Here is a 19,079-nt window from a genome sequence, read left to right as displayed (position 1 = left end):
TCATTGCCATCGACTGCGCCACCCTTCAATTAACACACGTTGCACGTGTTCCGTTAAAAAGGCCGCGTGCAATAAATTATTTTTAAATTTATTTATACTTACTACCTTGACCTTTTTCTTCAATGAGATGGCAATACGGTAGAGGAAGACTGCTTTATCTCTTGTACTACAAGGTTGTTTATTAGGTAAACACTCTTCGTATATGGTGGGGCAATAACTTTGTCCAGCTAAAATATCTCCGTTATTTTCAGAGATATGAGAAGATTTTATTCAGAATTTATGGAGATATCAAAGGCTATACTATAACAATGCGGCGCAATATTATTATATTCACTGCGGTGCATAGCGGCACCCATATTTTTAAGATTTTTGAACTGTGAAAGAATACGTCACGAATATCAAGTGCGTGATACGAGGAAGCACGAGAAACAACGAACTTCGCATATCAAAAACATTGAAGTTGTCCGTGTATACACTGTAAATCCTTAAAGTGTTTCAACACTAAATCTCCCATTCTTGAAAAATTGCCCATATTTAAACTATGATAAGTTAATATTAACAATATACGCAATATTTATCGAAAATAGGGATTGAAGATAATTTTTACAGTTTTGCACTTTAATTGTGCTCGTTGAAATAAAGCTTTAAATTAATATTTTTTCCATTTTCCTTTACTTTTTTGTACTGCTTCTAGCCTGCGTGGCATACCATCTATTAAATTTTTAATCATTTCCGGTTCAATGTTGTATCATTCTTGTTCTGTCCTTTTCCACAATTCATGAACACCTGAAGATGGATTGTCATATTTTGCTAGCCTTCTTTTCTTTTTTCACAATTGACCACAAATTTTCGATTGGGTTCATACCTGGACTTTGTGCTGGCCACTTCATCACAGGAAACTTTTGATTTTCTAGCCAGGTTTTTGCTATCTTTGCAGTATGCTTAGGGTTCCCGTCTTGTTGAAATACTACTTCATCTTCAGCAAATTCAATAGAATTAACAACAGAAGGTAAATTATTTTGCGAAATATTTAAATAACGCTCTTTGCACATGATACCTTCTATCCGAACTAAGGGACCAACACTCTTATGAGTAAAACAACGCTAACACATAATTGAGCCACCCCCGAACTTCATAGTTTGTTTTATGCTACTTGCTTGATTACTATTTTCGGATGAAGTCCAGTACCAAGACCTTCCATCAGATTCAAATTTATTAATTTTTGTTTCGTCAGACTATATAACTCTTTTCCAATCTTCTGTTGTCCACTCTTTGTATGTATGAGCAAATCTTTTTCGTAGTTTAATAATTTTGTCTGAAAGAGCTGGTTTGCGTTTGTTTTCTTTCGCTTTTAACTCGATTTACTTTAGGGAGCGGCGAATGGTCCATTCACTTGCATTTACTCTACCGTCTTGAGCCGCGATTTTTGGAGTTTTATGACTTTCAGACCGAAGACGATGTGCAATTTCACGTGCAGCTTTTTTTGTTTTGCAGAAACTAGTTGCGGTCTACCGTTTCTTGAAGAAGTTGACACACTGCCATAGGTTTTGTTTATTCTTGCAACCATCGTATGACTTACACCACATTTTACTGCAATTTGCCGTAGTGAAAAAATTTTATCGCACAATGAAATAAGTGGTTTCATCTTGACTTAGGCGTGTCAACTAACTTTCAAATAGGAGAAAAACTGTGTAAACACCAGTCTAAACGTGTCTTACTACAGTTGGCTATCAGTGTTTGTTGACAATTTCATTTCCCTAGTATTTGTGTACTGTCTTAACCGTTTCTGATGATACGTGCAAACCTGTAAACATTGCTTCAAATCCTTATTTTTGTAAAATATTATATATATTGTAAATATTATCTAACATAAACTGATATGTTTTGTTTATCACATTCACCATATAATTATTATTACTTAAGCTTTATCATTCAATTGAAAAATAAGTTGTATTATCACGTTTTATGTAAAACTAACAAAGTGTGTTTACACTTTTGCTTGTCACTGTACATAACTGGACCCCAGAGCCAGAATGTATTAAGTTACACTTTTCGAACTTTAGAGAAAAGCACATTAAAGGTGTAGAAAGCTTGTAACTTTGATATAGTTAGAGATAGATACGTCATTTTCTGAACTTTCCTGTAATTTTCTACATAATGTAAAAAACGTGAAATCGTGTACTGAACATGGTTGCTTTTCGAAATAAAAAATGAATTGGATTTAATATTGTACTGGCTCTGACAATGGACTTAATGTCAACCTGTCTTAACTTAACATTTTCTGGTTCCAATTTTGTATATTTTCTTGTGTGTTGACATAGTGTTACATGGCTGTGACGTATTTTTTGAAGCAGGTGTCAAGTCCAAAGTTATCTTAAATTAGGACTGGGCTTTAAATTGTTTAGCTCTAAAGTTTTTTATAAAATGGTATCAAGTCCAGAATTGTCTTGAAATGTGTACGGTCTTTTTTATAATAATTATAACAATCGTTAACAAGTTTTATTATTATTATTACTGTTTCTGATAATACAAAAAGTATACTTTAATAATCTCTGGCTTAAAACAAATCAAATTAAACTTGGTATAATTAACGTCAATAACACTGTCCAACAAAATTAAACTTTTTTCGAGTTTTGCAATACCTGTTGGGTGATTCTTATACACTTTGTCATCCTAAAACCGAATCTGAAAGTAGAATTGCTCCATCACGCAACGTTTTCGAAAAATTTTGGTTCTTGTAAAAATGCCCGATTTTGATACGAAACGACGTGTTACGCAAAAACTAAATACGCGAGAAAGTTCAAATTTGAGTCAAGAGATAGAGGGGACTCTCCTCTACATATTCATATAGTCAATTATATTTTTATGTACTTCCTAATAGTTGTAAATGGTTGTTAAAGTTTGAAAATGTGCCGACGCGGGTACTTTGTACGCTCTATTTTTGTATTTACGTGAAAAATCCTTTATCTAGCAGGAATTTACTATACATGAATGCATTCTACAGACATTTCTGGTAAAGAAACCATTCACGAAAAGTATTTGGTTCCCTTAATGTAGAGAAGGATCAGAAAATGTTAATTGACAGCGTGTGCGCGACGCGTTCGCGCCAGACGGCCATTGCAGCCTTTTCGCGACTCGCCAGGGCCGTCGCTATGCGTAGTCGACGTTGGTACCACTCAAGTATGTCTTTGCTTACTATGCTTAATTAAATACATTTTTTTTGTCTTTTTGGGTGCCAATCATTACAAAAGATTATAAAAATACGAGTTATATTCACATTTCATTGTGGAAATGCTTAATAAAGAAAATTGACCGCAGCAATTTTACTTTCAGTAATTGTTGTCTTATCTTTATAATTGTAATACCAATGGACATTCAAGATTCTTCCGATTCAAATAAGTCCAAACACTATGTAAATGGGACTATTTTTATCGATTTTATTGATCGAAGTACATAATTAAGACATAGATCGCTCTATATTAAATCGATAAAATCTCGCGGAAGTGTATAAATCAGCCGGACTGTTTTTGTTATATTCATGACGAAATTATTTTAAAATCAAAACAAGGAATACAATTCCAGCATTAATCTTTCATCAAGATATTTCAACAGTGGAAAAACGTTACAAAGGAAAAGACTTATGTGCGGATGCTTGCTGATTACTGCTGGACACTTATTATTGAAAATCGGGATACCAGGAACAAACGTCAAGCAAGGCGGAAACATTTTTAATTTGTTTACATCAGAAATAGGTAAGTTTTTGTATTCAATTTTCTTTATTAAGCATTTCCACAATGAAATGTGAATATAACTCGTATTTTTATAATCTTTTGTAATGATTGGCACCCAAAAAGACAAAAAAAATGTATTTAATTAAGCATAGTAAGCAAAGACATACTTGAGTGGTACCAACGTCGACTACGCATAGCGACGGCCCTGGCGAGTCGCGAAAAGGCTGCAATGGCCGTCTGGCGCGAACGCGTCGCGCACACGCTGTCAATTAACATTTTCTGATCCTTCTCGTACATTAAGGGAACCAAATACTTTTCATGAATGGTTTCTTTACCAGAAATGTCTGTAGAATGCATTCCTGTATAGTAAATTCCTGCTAGATAAAGGATTTTTCACATAAATACAAAAATAGAGCGTACAAAGTACCCGCGTCGGCACATTTTCAAACTTTAACAACCATTTACAACTATTAGGAAGTACATAAAAATATAATTGACTATATGAATATGTAGAGGAGAGCCCCCTCTATCTCTTGACTCAAATTTGAACTTTCTCGCGTGTTTAGTTTTTGCGTAACACGTCGTTTCGTATCAAAATCGGGCATTTTTACAAAAACCAAAATTTTTCGAAAACGTTGCGTGATGGAGCAATTCTACTTTCAGATTCGGTTTTAGGATGACAAAGTGTATAAGAATCACCCAACAGGTATTGCAAAATTTTTTTGGTGTTGGACAGTGTAATCTTCGATACTTTTAATATCACTATAAAGTGATAAAATGTTTATGACAATATTTAATATATCGTGATAGTTTAATTTTGCTATCCACGGAGTGAGATCCTCCTTAACGAAGTTATTTGTAAAATTCATGGAACCTTCTAGGTACCCATTTCAAAAGCTTCTTTAAGTCATCGTACTTTTTTTAACGATTTTCGAACAAAATGCATCTCCTTAAAGTCTGTAGCAAAATTCTCTTTGAAATACAATATTCCATAAGTGTCTTTTTTAAATTGCATAAAACAATTTTGAAAATAAGAAACTTATTTTTACCGTTTTTTTGTTCTGAAGAAATGGGGAACGTACACACTCATAGGCAATACAAAAGTTTTTAAAATCAGGAATCTCGTCTTCAAATTCCATTCTTTTGACATCAAGATCCTGATATTTAGAGATACACAACTTCGCCATTTACTACCAGTCCCAGGGTGTCGTTGAAAAATCTGGCCATTCCTCTTTTTATCCTAGAATGAATGGCATTCACCTCCATGCGTCTGTGCCCTTTTAAGGGATATTTATGCACACTAATTTTCATTGGAGGTTTTAAAAGTAGTGCATAAAAATAACAAACAATCATTGTTAAGAAATGAAAGTCACAGCAACAATGTTGTAATCTGGTAACAATTAAACGAGAAACAACCGCTACCTTCGATCCGTGCTTCAAACTATTAAATTATGGACTCGAGACAAATCAGGATACATATGTAGAAATAGTGAGTTTTTCATTGAGGTCTATACAGTTCACAATTGTAGGGCTTAACTTCACTTTGGGAACGCAGAAATTTTTATCTTCTTTTTTATATAATCCTGTAGATTTTGACGAGAAAATACCAAAAATCCACGTTTTATTGTCAGTAGTTCACTAATTCAAAAGTTATACGCGTGTAAAATTCTGCGATTTTAAACGTTTCTGACAGATAAGGGCGCCGCCATATACATGGTGTCCAGATATAGTGATACGAGAAAATAGGTAGTGTTATGTATGTAGATAAAACGAAGTGCTGCATAATTAATTATTATCTGAGCGTAAATTAATCAGTATCTGTAGCTCGTTACGTGGATTCCGATTATAGCTAGCACTCGCAAATACACATGTTACACAGCTCCGTGGATGCCGATTATAGTCGGCTCTAGTAATGAAAGGGTTCCGTACAACCCGAAATTCACATTTTCGCAGAGCACTTTCATGTATACATGTTTAAATTTCATATTCGCAATTGTTATTATACGTTTAAAAAAGATTCTCTACGTATGAAAAAAAAAACAGAAACTTTTCAGTTCGAATCCAGCACGCAAATAGAGCCGTGCAAATTGAAATTGAATCTATTAGAAACGGGAAAATTATAAATAGTTAAATTCGCGAACATTTTTGAAGCATACGATCCTAAAGAAAAAAAAAACAGAATTATATGCAGCTGTTCTTACTAAATTTTCTGAAAGGGTGTAGCCGGATAAGGAGGTCAAAAGGGCAATCAAATAAAATTGAATTTGCAATAGTCCATTCGATAGCTTATCCATAGAAAATACTTTGTGCCAATTTTCAACTCTACATGTTGATATGGTGGTAGTAATGGGGTGACAAAGAAACTCCGCTTTTTCCATAATTTCTCTTACCCTCTTTAATTGAAAATTCTAAAAAAAAATCAGTCGTATTTTAGCTATTAAGATGCACATCTATGAATTTTTTCATAATTTTAGCTTCAAATCCAAATTTTCAAAAATAAAAGAATCTTTGAAGTGCCGATTTCTTGTAGAAGTTATGAGATACTAAATTTATATTTTTACGGTTTTAGCATCTTGATATGATAGTTACTATATAATTTTTCAGATTTTTCAAAGTGGGGGCTCGTCGTCGTCAGTTCCAATTTCAATCTGGGTTTACGCTACGGTCGATTTAGGCGATGCAATTTTTGAGAAAGTCTCCCAGTGCCTCTTTAGCGAATTTATTGCTTTACGACCCCATTACGGCTTGGAAGAACTAGCGGATTTTCTGTACTGACGTAACACATGCCTACCAGTGGTTTTTATTTTTTTTTTTACCACCGTGTACCTCGCCAAAAAATTTGAAAAATTCTCGAACAATACTTATACATATACACCGTTACTCTGAAAATATACACGATGTTGGTCTTAAGCTTCAATGCAAAATCTGCACTTTTCCGATTTTTTTTTGACGTTTTTGATTTTTTACAACCAGGATGTTCTACTTAAAAATCTGAATTAATTGTAGTGTATGTGTATAGGTAGTTGACATCTCTTAGATTTTTTCAGAAGTTTCGCATATGACTAAATTAAGGGAAATAGGCCCAAAACTAATCTTTCTCCCGATCGAGATGTAGAATGATCCATTAGCATTTTAATTTGATCCAACGGCATTTTTGACCAATTTATCGAGCTATATCCTTTGACCTTCATATATCTTCTACGTACCCCAATACAAAAATAAAACTAATCACGCATTAAATAATTAAAATAATCAATATTAAAGTAAAAGTTTGGAATGAATTCTCACTGAATTGTCATTATTTTTATAAAGTATCTTATAAGATATTAAATTGCAAACACGCGTTTAACAATACTATAAAAAATATCATTAATTATATGGGTAATAAATATTTTAATACAAATTTTTCATACCGTGGCTCTAATAATTTGATCATCTACTGTCATTTACAATGCTATTCCATTTTATAAATTGTACATGTGAATAAAATTCAATAAAAAACGTGGGCTGTCTTGTTTGCAATGTACTAGAATGTTGTAAAATTTTCATCAAGCAAGCAAATTATATCAGGATAAATGTGTAATAAGAAGCTATGAATTCGAATATCCTCCTCTCATTAAGAATTTACGTGACAGCTCGACGCTCAGAAGTTCTAGGATTCGTCTTTTATTTTCCTTAGCTTCTCTCCTCTCCGTTCTCTCTGATCTTTTCTTTTACATTTCTTAATACTTCTTCTACTTCATCTTATTTCTATTATTTTTCTCACACTCATATCTTTTCATATATCACCTGTACCTATAGTTTCTTTATTTTCTCTTTTTCTGCTGTCCTTCTTAACCTGTACTGTATTTACTGTGCCTCCGTGCCAAGTCGATTTCTATTCTTTCTGACCTTCTTTTGATTCCAATCTTTCGTTGCTCTTTACTGTTACTACGTATTCTTCTATCTTCAACCTAACTACCCCCATTTTACGTCTATCTTCGTCTCCTTTTATCCGTATTTCTTTTGTTTCCTTTTGTTTCTTTTGTTTTCTTTATTCCTATTTGTTGGAAACGTAAAGATTGGTTGCCTACGTATGTGTCGTTCATTGTTCGACCAAATGAATCTCATCTCATTTGTTATTATTGATTTCATATGTTATGTCAATTTCGTCTTATACGTTTCATGTGTGAAAGTTCCATATTAGAATAAAATTGATTTGTTATTAATAAGTCGGTTAATTAATCGGTTAATTACGGTAGTCGATCCATTGTCCCCACTCTAACTTCTCCTTCTACCGTGTTATTCCCCATGGTTCTGTCGCGGCCCGGTTACGTGACGCATTTCGTCTCTGTCGTGCATGCCTCTGTCTGTTTCATCTCTGTCGGTAACTCTTTCCCCTCAATTCGTGCTCCCTCCCCTCATCTGGCGACACTGGGTCGATCTAACAATACGTAATGCTACCTAAATACAGTGGTTGCTCAAGTTATTAAGGCACTTGAAATAGATGTATGATTTCACACTACATACATCGAGGAATTCTTAAATGGAAACTTAGTTGGTTCCCCTAGTATCGGACACTTAACGCTTTACCAACCGGTAGCGGTTAAACATCCTACACACTTCTTACCAGTTACTCGACCGCAAATACTTCTCTGACACCGGCTCTGTTTCAGTTGCCGTGGCAACCGATTAATAACACAGACTTAAGACCCGTGCAGACGTTGCATCTCATGGGCTTTTTTGTCTAGGCCTCAGGACGTTATAAAAGCCCCTGTACCATTTCGGTGTCGCGCCCAATATTACCGATATTTGATGCATTTACAGTGAATCACGAAAGTATTTGAACACTTACCATGAAATACTTTATTTATTATAATAAGTATATTATACAATACTTACACAATTATTATTAACATTGTAAATTGGTATGACTCTCTAGATTATACAGGTCAAGTTTCAAGTGAATCGAAATATGTATACAATAGTTATGAATTATTTCTCACAAACATAAACTTTGCTGATGCCAAAAAAGTATTTGTACAGGTTAACATTTCAAGCTTTAATATTTAGTAGGTCCACCTTTGGCACGAATAACATGTTGTAAGCGAGTATGCATACTGATTACTAACTTTTCTGTAATACTCGGAGATATAGAGTTCCACACTTCGAGTATTTTTTCTTTTAAACTTGCCTTGGATGATATATTAAATTTTTTTAATCCTTTTCCTATTATTGCCCATAGATGTTCAATCGGGTTAATATCGGGGCTTTGTGGTGGTGTGACCAACATGTGGGGGGTATTGTATATGACCTATTCCTTCACGATTCCTGCGGTGTGGTTAGAATCATTATCCTGCTGAAAGAAAAAGTGTTCGTATATACCCAATTTTCTTGCACTTTCTTTTAAATTTTCTTGTAAAATGTTCAGATATTTGTATTTATCCATTATTCCTTCTATGAAGACCAAATTCCCGGTACCGCCTGCTGACATGCACCCCCAGATCATAACTGAACCACCCCATGTTTTACCGTAGCACGCAAGCTTTTCACTTCCATTTCAATATTTGCTTGTCTCCAAACAAAACTGCGTCCGTCCGATCGAAAAATGTTAAATTTCGATTTATCTGAAAAGATTACTTTATTCCAGAATGCATTATTTTTACTAATAAATTCGTTGGCGAATTTTAATCTCTTTTTCTTATTAATATCACTAATGTACGGCTTCTTTCTAGGAACCCTGACATGATAATCATTTTCACGTTGCACTCTTCTACATAATTCTGGATTTACATCTTTCTTGAAGTAATCTCTTACTATCGTTGCAAGTTGTGTAACAGAAATCTTTGGATTTTTTTTTATTTCGCCAATCAAAGCTCTTTCTTCTTTCTCCGTTAGTTTTTTTGGACGGCCTGAACAGTACTTGTTTTTTACAGTTCCTTCATTTTTCGATCGTTTAAGAATGTAATGTATTGTAGATCTATTTATATTTAATAATTTACTTATTTCACCATACGTTTTTCCTTCGTTACGCCACTTCACAATTAATTTTCTCTCATTTTCAGGAGTTTCAGATGTTTTGGGATACATGTTCAACAGAATATTTCACCATGAATGTTAGACTATGAGTGACGCACGTAGAACAACTACCAACAGTGAATATTTACATTCAGTGCCTGAAAAACTTAGTTTCATTCATTCTTAGAGCTCATTTCTGTGTGTTCAAATACTTTCGTGGCATCAGCAACGTTTATATTTGTGAGAAATAATTCATAACTATTGTATACATATTTCGATTCACTTGAAACTTGACCTGTATAATCTAGAGAGTCATACCTATTTATAATGTTAATAATAATTGTGTAAGTATTGTATAATACACTTATCATAATAAATAAAGTATTTCATGGTAAGTGTTCAAATACTTTCGTGAGTCACTGTAAGTGTAATTTGCAAGCACAGAATATTCTGTATAGATACTTTATTTCTACTAAGGGTGCTTAATATAATTTCGAGATTACAAATGTATATGGCGCGTGTATTTGAACGGTAGAAATGATGTGATAAGATAGTAATGAAGTATAGTATTACAGTAACGCAGATTAATAGATTTATCAGCTTAAATATCCTTGCTTATCTCAATTTTATTGTTATGCGTGTGATTATTTTTATTAATTACAAAATTACAAAAAATTTATTTAGAATAATTTCATTTCAATAGTTTTTCATTTTTTATTTACCTGACGCTTTAAATCGATGTTATAATTTTTATGTAATAATACCACTATGATATTTTTATGCAGTTATTCAATGGGTACGTAATTATGTGTCAAAGAGTTCTATCGAAACCCGTATAGTCCACCGGTTCTGGGGTAAGTGCTGAGCGGTCTCACACAGTCCTCTTACCGGAAGGCATGCTTGCTTTCCCCACTCCGTGGCCAGATCCGACCCGAAATCATCTCGATTGGTTCTTCATCCGACACGTCACCGATGACGTCGCGTCAACGGTAGCGTCGGCAATCGGCAATTAGGAATCGGTGTCTCTGTCACCTATTTCAAAGCGTCGGCCGACTCTCAGAGGTCGCCGCTCAAGGCATCAGCCGACTCTCAGAGGTCGCCGGTCAAAGCATCGGCCGACTCTCAGAGGTCGCCGCTCAAGGCATCAGCCGACTCTCAGAGGTCGCCGGTCAAAGCATCGGCCGACTCTCAGAGGTCGCCGGTCAAAGCATCGGCCGACTCTCAGAGGTCGCCGCTCAAGGCATCAGCCGACTCTCAGAGGTCGCCGGTCAAAGCATCGGCCGACTCTCAGAGGTCGCCGCTCAAGGCATCAGCCGACTCTCAGAGGTCGCCGGTCAAAGCATCGGCCGACTCTCAGAGGTCGCCGGTCAAAGCATCGGCCGACTCTCAGAGGTCGCCGCTCAAGGCATCAGCCGACTCTCAGAGGTCGCCGGTCAAAGCATCGGCCGACTCTCAGAGGTCGCCGCTCAAAGCATCAGCCGACTCTCAGAGGTCGCCGGTCAAAGCATCGGCCGACTCTCAGAGGTCGCCGCTCAAGGCATCGGCCGACTCTCAGAGGTCGCCGGTCAACGCATCGGTGGACTCTCAGAGGTCGCCGCTCAAAGCATCGGCAGCCGTCCCTGATTGGGCCCGAAACATATTGGCGCTAACATATGTTTCTTGCATTGTTAGCTTGTTAGCAAATCTTTACAAGTTTATGGTTTCTACTTTGATTGTTTTTGTGACAGAATTGACGCAGAGTATTTACGCAATAACTAGTAACAAATGTATATTATGGAACAAATATAAATACGAACAAGGTTTCATGAAGACAATGGAAGGAATAACAAAAGACAATAACTCTTACATACATTACAACATTCATTACGCTGCACACATCGATCATATATCATACACAGCATACGTCATTGCTTACATTGATCACGCACTTCAGCCAACGTTTTGCATATGCTCATAAATTTTATTTGAATTATAATATTGTTAACGATGCGATTAAATAATCAACATCCAAATATAGATTATATTTTTAAACACTATGTTGAATTACAGCGTATTAATTACTTTTTTTATTTATTATAAATTTTATCAATCGTAACTTAAAATATGGATTACTAAATTAGCATTTTTTATGTAATTGAAACTTACGAAGCTGCTGACACGGTATTTAAAATATGATGTTGATAGTTTTCAATATTTTTAGATTATCATATATTTTGGCTCGTCTGTTCTTTGCAGGGACTGAAACAGTTCTGAAAATAATGGTTTCAAACTGTTATATATCGGTTCTGATTGAAACAGTTATGAAGAACCGAAATGATGTAACTGTTATGAGAATATCGGTTATGGCGTATACATCGGATACGGTTACGGTTCTACAGAACCGATATAATTTCGGTTCTATAACTGTTATTTTTCGGTTTGGATTTCGGTTCTGTCATTCTGTATACTGTATTGTGCTCGGCCATATATATATTTTATTTATTAAGTAGTTATTTATTGTTATTTATTGTTTAAACAATTTCTAAATAAATAAATTTTTATAATGTATAGAAATTTGTTTCAATATTCATTATTATTTTAATGACAATTTATTGTTTAAATAAATAAATTTTCATAATGTTTCTATATTCATTATTTGAATTATTATTTCAATAATAATTTATTTTTAAAATAATAATTTAAATAAATAAATTTTTATAACGACCAAAGAACATAGAATATATTAGGTCGTGTAATATGAAATGTCGAATTTCTTATCCTTCGCGAATTGATCGCTGAAGTGGTTAGGCGTTTATATAAAGGTATTACATACTTTTACTTTACTTTTACTTACTTTACTTTTACATACTTTTCGATAAGTAAAAAACGTTCGAATTTAAATATCAATTTTTCTTCTTTAGGGAATGATACGACATTTCATATTACACGATCTAAAGCTGCGTACAGACCTGAACATTTCGACGAACATTGCGCCGAACAGCGAACGAAACGCAAAGTCGACATTCATTTCGGCGCGATTTTGCGTTTCGGACGCTGTTCGGCGCGATGTGCGGCGCGATGTTCGGCGCAATGTTCGTCGAAACGTTCAGGTTTGTACGAGGCCTTTGATGTATGTCGAAAAACCGACAAGCGATGGATCGACCGCGCGCACGAACGCAAACGGGTGAGACTCGCACAAACCTGAACATTTCGACGAACATTGCGCCGAACAGCGATCGAAACACAAGATCGCGCCGTTCGGATCGCCGAAATGAATGTCGATTTTGCGTTTCGTTCGCTGTTCGGCGCGCCGTTCGGCGCAATGTTCGTCGAAATGTTCAGGTCTGTACGAGCCTTTATGAGAGCGTTCAGTTGTTGGGCGGATTTCGCGCGTTTAGGATGTGTGCTATCACGAATCGCTTCGACCTCTCTCCTGCATATCTGCACGGTCGTCGTCTCTTTCTGAATAACTATCAATTTTCACGCGGTCGCAAACGCGCGGATTCCGCCGTGTCTGAACTAGACCTTATATTTTTAATTTACTAAAATGGGAAGAGTGAAATGTGAAATTGTAAGACAGTTTTTGAAGTGACTCCATGTGGTAGAAGGCTACGCTGTTCAATTGGCCACTGTTCTTCAATCATTTCGGTATGAATTATTCTAACAATAAATTATTATTGAAATCATAATCCAAATAATGAATATAGAAACATTATAAACATTTATTTATTTAAACTATTACTTTAACAATAAATTATTATTGAAATATTAATGAATGTAGAAACAAATTTCTATACATTATAGAAATTTATTTATTTAAACTATTACTTTAACAATAAATTATTATTGAAATAATAATGAATGTAGAAACATTTCTATGCATTATAGAAATTTATTTATTTAAACTATTATTTTAACAATAATTTATTATTGAAATAATAATGAATGTAGAAACAAATTTCTATACATTATAAAAATTTATTTATTTAGAAATTGTTTAAATAATAAATAACAGTAAATAACTATTTAAGTAAGTTATAATTAAGTAGTTATATTATGGTGTGTGACTAAATTTTTTTGCATCTGTACAGCATTATCAACGCTGCTATTACGGATTGATCGTATGATTAATCGCTTTGTGGTAGTGGATAACTTTGATTTTCGTCCTGCTATATTTTTTAGTATGTTTTCTTTTAAAGGTTTACGTACTGAAGACACAGTACCAACAGAGCACAGTACCTTCTTAGAAATCTCGCGATGAGAAAGCCCAGATATTAATAGTTTTTTAATTTCTGATATTTTACTTGCTTTTATTGGTCTCATTATGAAATATGACAAAAAATATTTTTTTTATTAATTATTTTATCACAAAAGTATTCTCGAATGTTTAAAAATAACGTTAAGACTTACCAGTAATTATATTTGTGCTAAGGAATGGCAAAAATATAAGAATTTTTCACAACTGAACTTAACACAAATAATTGATCAAATAATGCACAGAATATACAAATTCGTAATACACGACGGCTTTGTACGATTACAGGGCTTAAACTGTCGTAAAGTACCGAAAGCAATGTTTACATTTTTCGTATATATATCAACAGTCTTAAGCAAAATTCTGAGAAAGGTGTACTGTGACTTGTTTTCTTTTTTTCGAACATTTACATCATTTGTATAACAGTTAAATCATTTCGGTTCTTCATAGCTGTTTCGAGAACCGAAACCGATATCATAACAGTTTTCAATGCCTGGTTCGTTGTCATAGACCCCGGCGGAAAGGAAAGTGACACCTGAGGGTGTCGTAAATTAGCCCTTCCCTGATACGGTACCGCCGAAGATAAAGGGACCGTCCCGCGACCTCAGTGCAGAATACAATCATTCTTTAAAATCTAAAATGTCGACGCTTCGGTGAAATGTACGAGAGCCTTCTAGTCAATTTTTAATCGTCAATTAAAGAAGTAAATGTGATCCAAATTATATCATATTTGGTGTCATTTTTATCAGAAAAATGCTGCGATTGTATTGATAAAAGCTTCATGACAAAATAATGAAAAACAAAAAATATATTGACACTACATTAGTATTGTCTCACCGATATACCTGACCCCGGATCATGTTACACCTTCTAGCGGTCTAGGTTCTCGGCTCCTCGAGAGGTACAATAAGGAGCACAACTGAACCAATAATCACAACGTTTGTGTAAATTATTATTTATTGCTAGGAATATAGAAGAATAACAAAAAATAAACATTCTAATTATTTTTATCATAGTTAGAAGTAACTGAAGGAATTTTTTTCAATAATTAATGTCTCCTCGTTTAGCAATGACAAAAAAATAGATTGATTCGGTTTTGCACTACGTTCAATATTTGGCAATATTTAATATATTATTTATTTTTAATATTTCGTCCACAGCCCTTTTGCTTGTAAAACTGCACTAATTCGCTTTGGTATACTTTCTACTAATTTTTTAAAATAATCCGGAGATATTTGTCCCCACAGTACTTGAATTCTATCATACAAATCCTATCTAAATTCTATCTTATCAATCACGAAGCCGTCTTTTTAGTAAACCTCATAGATCCTCTATGGGGTTGAGGTCGGGGCTCTGTTCAGGCCAATCCAAAACAGAAAATTTTTTTAGTACTGAGCCAATTTTTTACACTTTTAGCAGCGTGCTTAGGGTCTCTGTCATGCATGAAAATTACATTTTTTTCTTCAAAAGGAATATTTTCAACAGCATCTATAAGATGATCTTGTAAAATATACTCGTACATGTATTGATTCATGATGCCATTAATTCGGTGCAGTGATCCAACACCAAATGCTGTTAGACACCCCCAGAACATTAGAGATCCGCCGCCATACTTTAACGTTTGTTTCACATGTCGTGGTTTAAGTCTTTCGTTTTTACGAATCCAGCTCCAAGACACGCCATCTGAACAAATTCTGTTAATTTTGCTCTCGTCGGACCAAATAACCCGTTCCCAGTCAGTAGTTGTCCAGTTTCGATATTTTTCAGCAAATTCCGAACGAAGTTTAATATTCTTTTCGATAACATTGGCTTCTTTTTTTTTCTTAATGCATCTAATCTCACCTCGTTTGAGGGTTCTTCGTGCCGTCCACTGGCTTATTTCTATATTCGTATTTTCTTTTAATAATTTTGCAGCCATATTGGCACTTGAAGCTTCACCAGGTGAGACAAATCGTATAATCCTTCGTTCATCCTGCGGTGATCATTTATTTGGTCTTCCTCCAACATTTAATAATATAGCTTTACAATATTTTTTTCTTATTCTCTGCACTGTCGATTGACTAACACTGCAATTTTCCGTCGTCTTACGCGTTGACAAATCGTTATTCAAAAGAGAAATGACTTTTTTTTAACAATTTGGAGCAATTGATTTCATATTTATTCTTACTTCACTTGCGTAGTTTTCCGTTCGACTGACTGCGAAGAACTTAGTGTTAAGATGTAGAATATTTTGTAAACATACATACCAAAGTTCTAGATGTAAACATACTACTAGAACATTCCACGTACACATTTCTTCTACGGACCGGTGCTGAACCGAGTCAATCTATTTTGTTCGTCATTGTTAAACGAGGAGACATTAGTTATTGAAAAAAATTTCTTCAGTTACTTCTAACTATGATAAAAATAATTGAGCCGTTTATTTTGAAAATGGCCTAAGTCCATTTATACTTAAATTGAGATATTTAAGGGTTTGTGTTTCAATGCAATTAAAAATATCCGTACAGGATACTAATGAGTCATATGGCTTAAGTGTATCTAAAGGAGTTAAATTTGTAGTTCCTATTAAAATACTGGCAATTATTAAGTGAATAATATGCGTTTTCTTACCAAGAATGGAGTTAGGCCACTTTCAAAATTAACAACCAGATTCGTTATAAAATTTGAAGGAGTCCAAGTCCATTCAACACAATTTAAGATGATTCAAATCGAAAAAACAATACATAATTTATTTTATATATCTTTACAACACTTCAAAAACATAATTTATGCGATTTAAAACATTTTTTAACTACATAAAATAGTAGTATAAGTAGTATAATATACATAGTATATTATAGTATATATTAATAGTATATTATTTAACCAAACGCCCACGTAAATCATTTCCTACATTTGCAGAGTTTAATACACGTTTTAATCGTCCTTCACTTACTTTAAAGGTATCCAAAAAGAAATTTTTACAGATGGGAACTTTTCCGTTTTTAGAATTTAACAAATACCTAAAACTCCAATTTCTTGGAGAACCTTTTCCGTTTTTTTGACGTCTTCGCACAGTTTTGCGCTCGATAGCTTCGTAAAGCAATACATTTTGTTTATTAAAACCTCCCAAATACCAAAACTTCTCAAAAATATTCTTTCTTTCTTCTTCTTCGTAATTTTTTGTGAGCTTTTCAACAACGCAATCTTTGTTTTGGAAAACTTTTAAAGGTACAATATTTCCGGTTTGAGTACAATATCGTTTTCCTGAATTCCGTTTAATCTTTCGCACTTTTTGGATGTATGTTTCATCAATCTTTTCTCCATTGTTATCTGTATCGTCATCCCCGGACGACGAATATTGTTCTATAATTCTCTTTCTTTTTCGATTTTCCTTGAAATCATTAGTTACTAATTCTTCACTATCTGAACTAAATGGTCTTGTCGTTTTGTTCTTCCCCATGGGTGAAATAATTTCTAAAATTTAATATTAAATTTTAAGTTTTATATATAACTGTTAGTATGTATATTGCGTAAATTTTTTTAACTGGATTAATTAAACCTACTGATTATTCAACTAAAGCAATTGTCCAAAAACTGAGGTTAACTTATTAAATACTAGTTAATTAAAATTACCTTCATCACTGCCTTCGGACATTATTAATAATAAATATCTCCATTTAAGTATAAATGGACTTAGGCCACTTTCAAATTAAACGGCTCAATTATAATATTTATTTTTTCTTATTCTTCTATATTCCTAGCCATAAATAATGATTTACATAAAAGTTGTGGTTATTGGTTCAGTTATGCTCCTTACTGTATACCCTATCCCTACACGATTATTCTAAAATGTTTCTTATAATTCATAATTCTGTCATTGAAACATTATTAATCGATTGCAAATGGTTTGCTGATGAAAGCAAGACTAAACACGCCACAAATTGGATACGTTAGACTATGCCGATATTAAAACGTTTTCTTCGAAGTTCATCAACGACCTTTATTTGTGACTTTCGAGGACGTATTCTAATTTGCGTCATTTTTAACCCTTAGCACTTGAATCGCGATATAAGGCCACTAAAAATTCCTTTATCATTATTCAAAATATTTTTTACATTATTAAATTTGTTTGTATTTAATAAATTACTAAACATTTCAGTATTGTACCAGTAAATTCCACCATTTTTGTATGTATAACATGAAAAAAATATATAGAAGGGAAATATTTTAGGTAGGAAGAAATGTTTCATTTTGGAGTTAAAATAGTTTTGCGTACAAAAGGTTAATATACGAATATCAGTGTACGCGTATATGTGTACACTGCAACTATTATCATGCTGTGATTGTTTACACCTTTTTTAATATTTTCGTATCGAAAAATAATATCTTTCCTATTAAAATTCAAATTAGTTACATATATTGACATGTTAATATTCGTTAATAATACGTACGAAACAGAAATTTTTGAAAGTGTATGTTCGATGTTCAGATTACTTGGTTGAACTTTTAGATTTATATGTATAATCACATATATGTGCATGTATTAAAAAATGTACAAATTAAAAATTTAGTAACATTTAACAATTTTACATTTGCATAAAATTTTTTAAAAATTATAAAGATTTGTGAACAAGTCAATGAATATTCAGATGATCGTATAATAAAATTATTTACCATTGAAAATTCTATACTTTAAATTCAGAAGCAATATGCCTCCGAAGTTCGACAGCTCCGGAAAGCAGGAAAAGAACCGGTCGAACGCTTTTGATGCGAGTACATATTGATGGTTTTGTACAAATATAATGCGTCATCATTGCACTTTTAAAGCTGACAACGCTATAAAATCTATCTTCCTCGGATACACACCTTTTGTGTTGCGACCTTATGTAGTTCACTAGCTGACCGTTCCATTTCAATAGAGTCCGCTGTCGTACTAGGGCATTTTCTACAGAGTCGGTAATTCAGAACCGTAGACAAACAGTTTTACAAGTTTTTCTTAAATAAATGACAAAAAAAAATACTTCATCTTGTTTATTCTGCGCCCTTTTAAAGTAACCTGTATTCTGCGTCCCTTGTAAAATTTCCGCAGCAATTAATTTAAATCGACATTATACCTGATTACAGTATTTTAAGAA

General features: G+C 33.8%; 1 protein-coding gene and 1 long non-coding RNA gene across 3 annotated transcripts in view; one reads left to right on the top strand and one right to left on the bottom strand.

Moving 5' to 3' along the window:
• The window catches only part of LOC143360931 (neuronal calcium sensor 2), a 602,579-nt gene that overhangs the window by 40,721 nt on the left and 542,779 nt on the right, over positions 1-19,079 (top strand). Inside the window, exon 1 of one of the 2 annotated variants that reach the window (XM_076800139.1) lies at positions 13,258-13,355. The exons of the other annotated variant lie outside the window; for it this stretch is intronic. The gene's annotated coding sequence lies outside the window, so the exon portion shown is untranslated. Of the gene's footprint in view, positions 1-13,257; positions 13,356-19,079 lie in introns of those variants that run through there. 2 annotated transcript variants of the gene reach the window in all.
• On the bottom strand, positions 8,536-9,777 carry LOC143360822 (uncharacterized). The gene is made up of 2 exons (XR_013083356.1): positions 9,096-9,777; positions 8,536-8,939 (listed from the first exon to the last, which is right to left on the bottom strand). It is a non-coding gene; the product is annotated as an uncharacterized LOC143360822 (long non-coding RNA).

The sequence above is a fragment of the Halictus rubicundus genome, chromosome 14 (assembly GCF_050948215.1).
Source record: "Halictus rubicundus isolate RS-2024b chromosome 14, iyHalRubi1_principal, whole genome shotgun sequence".
NCBI classification, from domain to species: domain Eukaryota; kingdom Metazoa; phylum Arthropoda; class Insecta; order Hymenoptera; family Halictidae; genus Halictus; species Halictus rubicundus.
The sequence above is the reverse complement of the archived record's forward strand: the minus strand, read 5'-3'. Positions and strand labels throughout refer to the sequence as shown.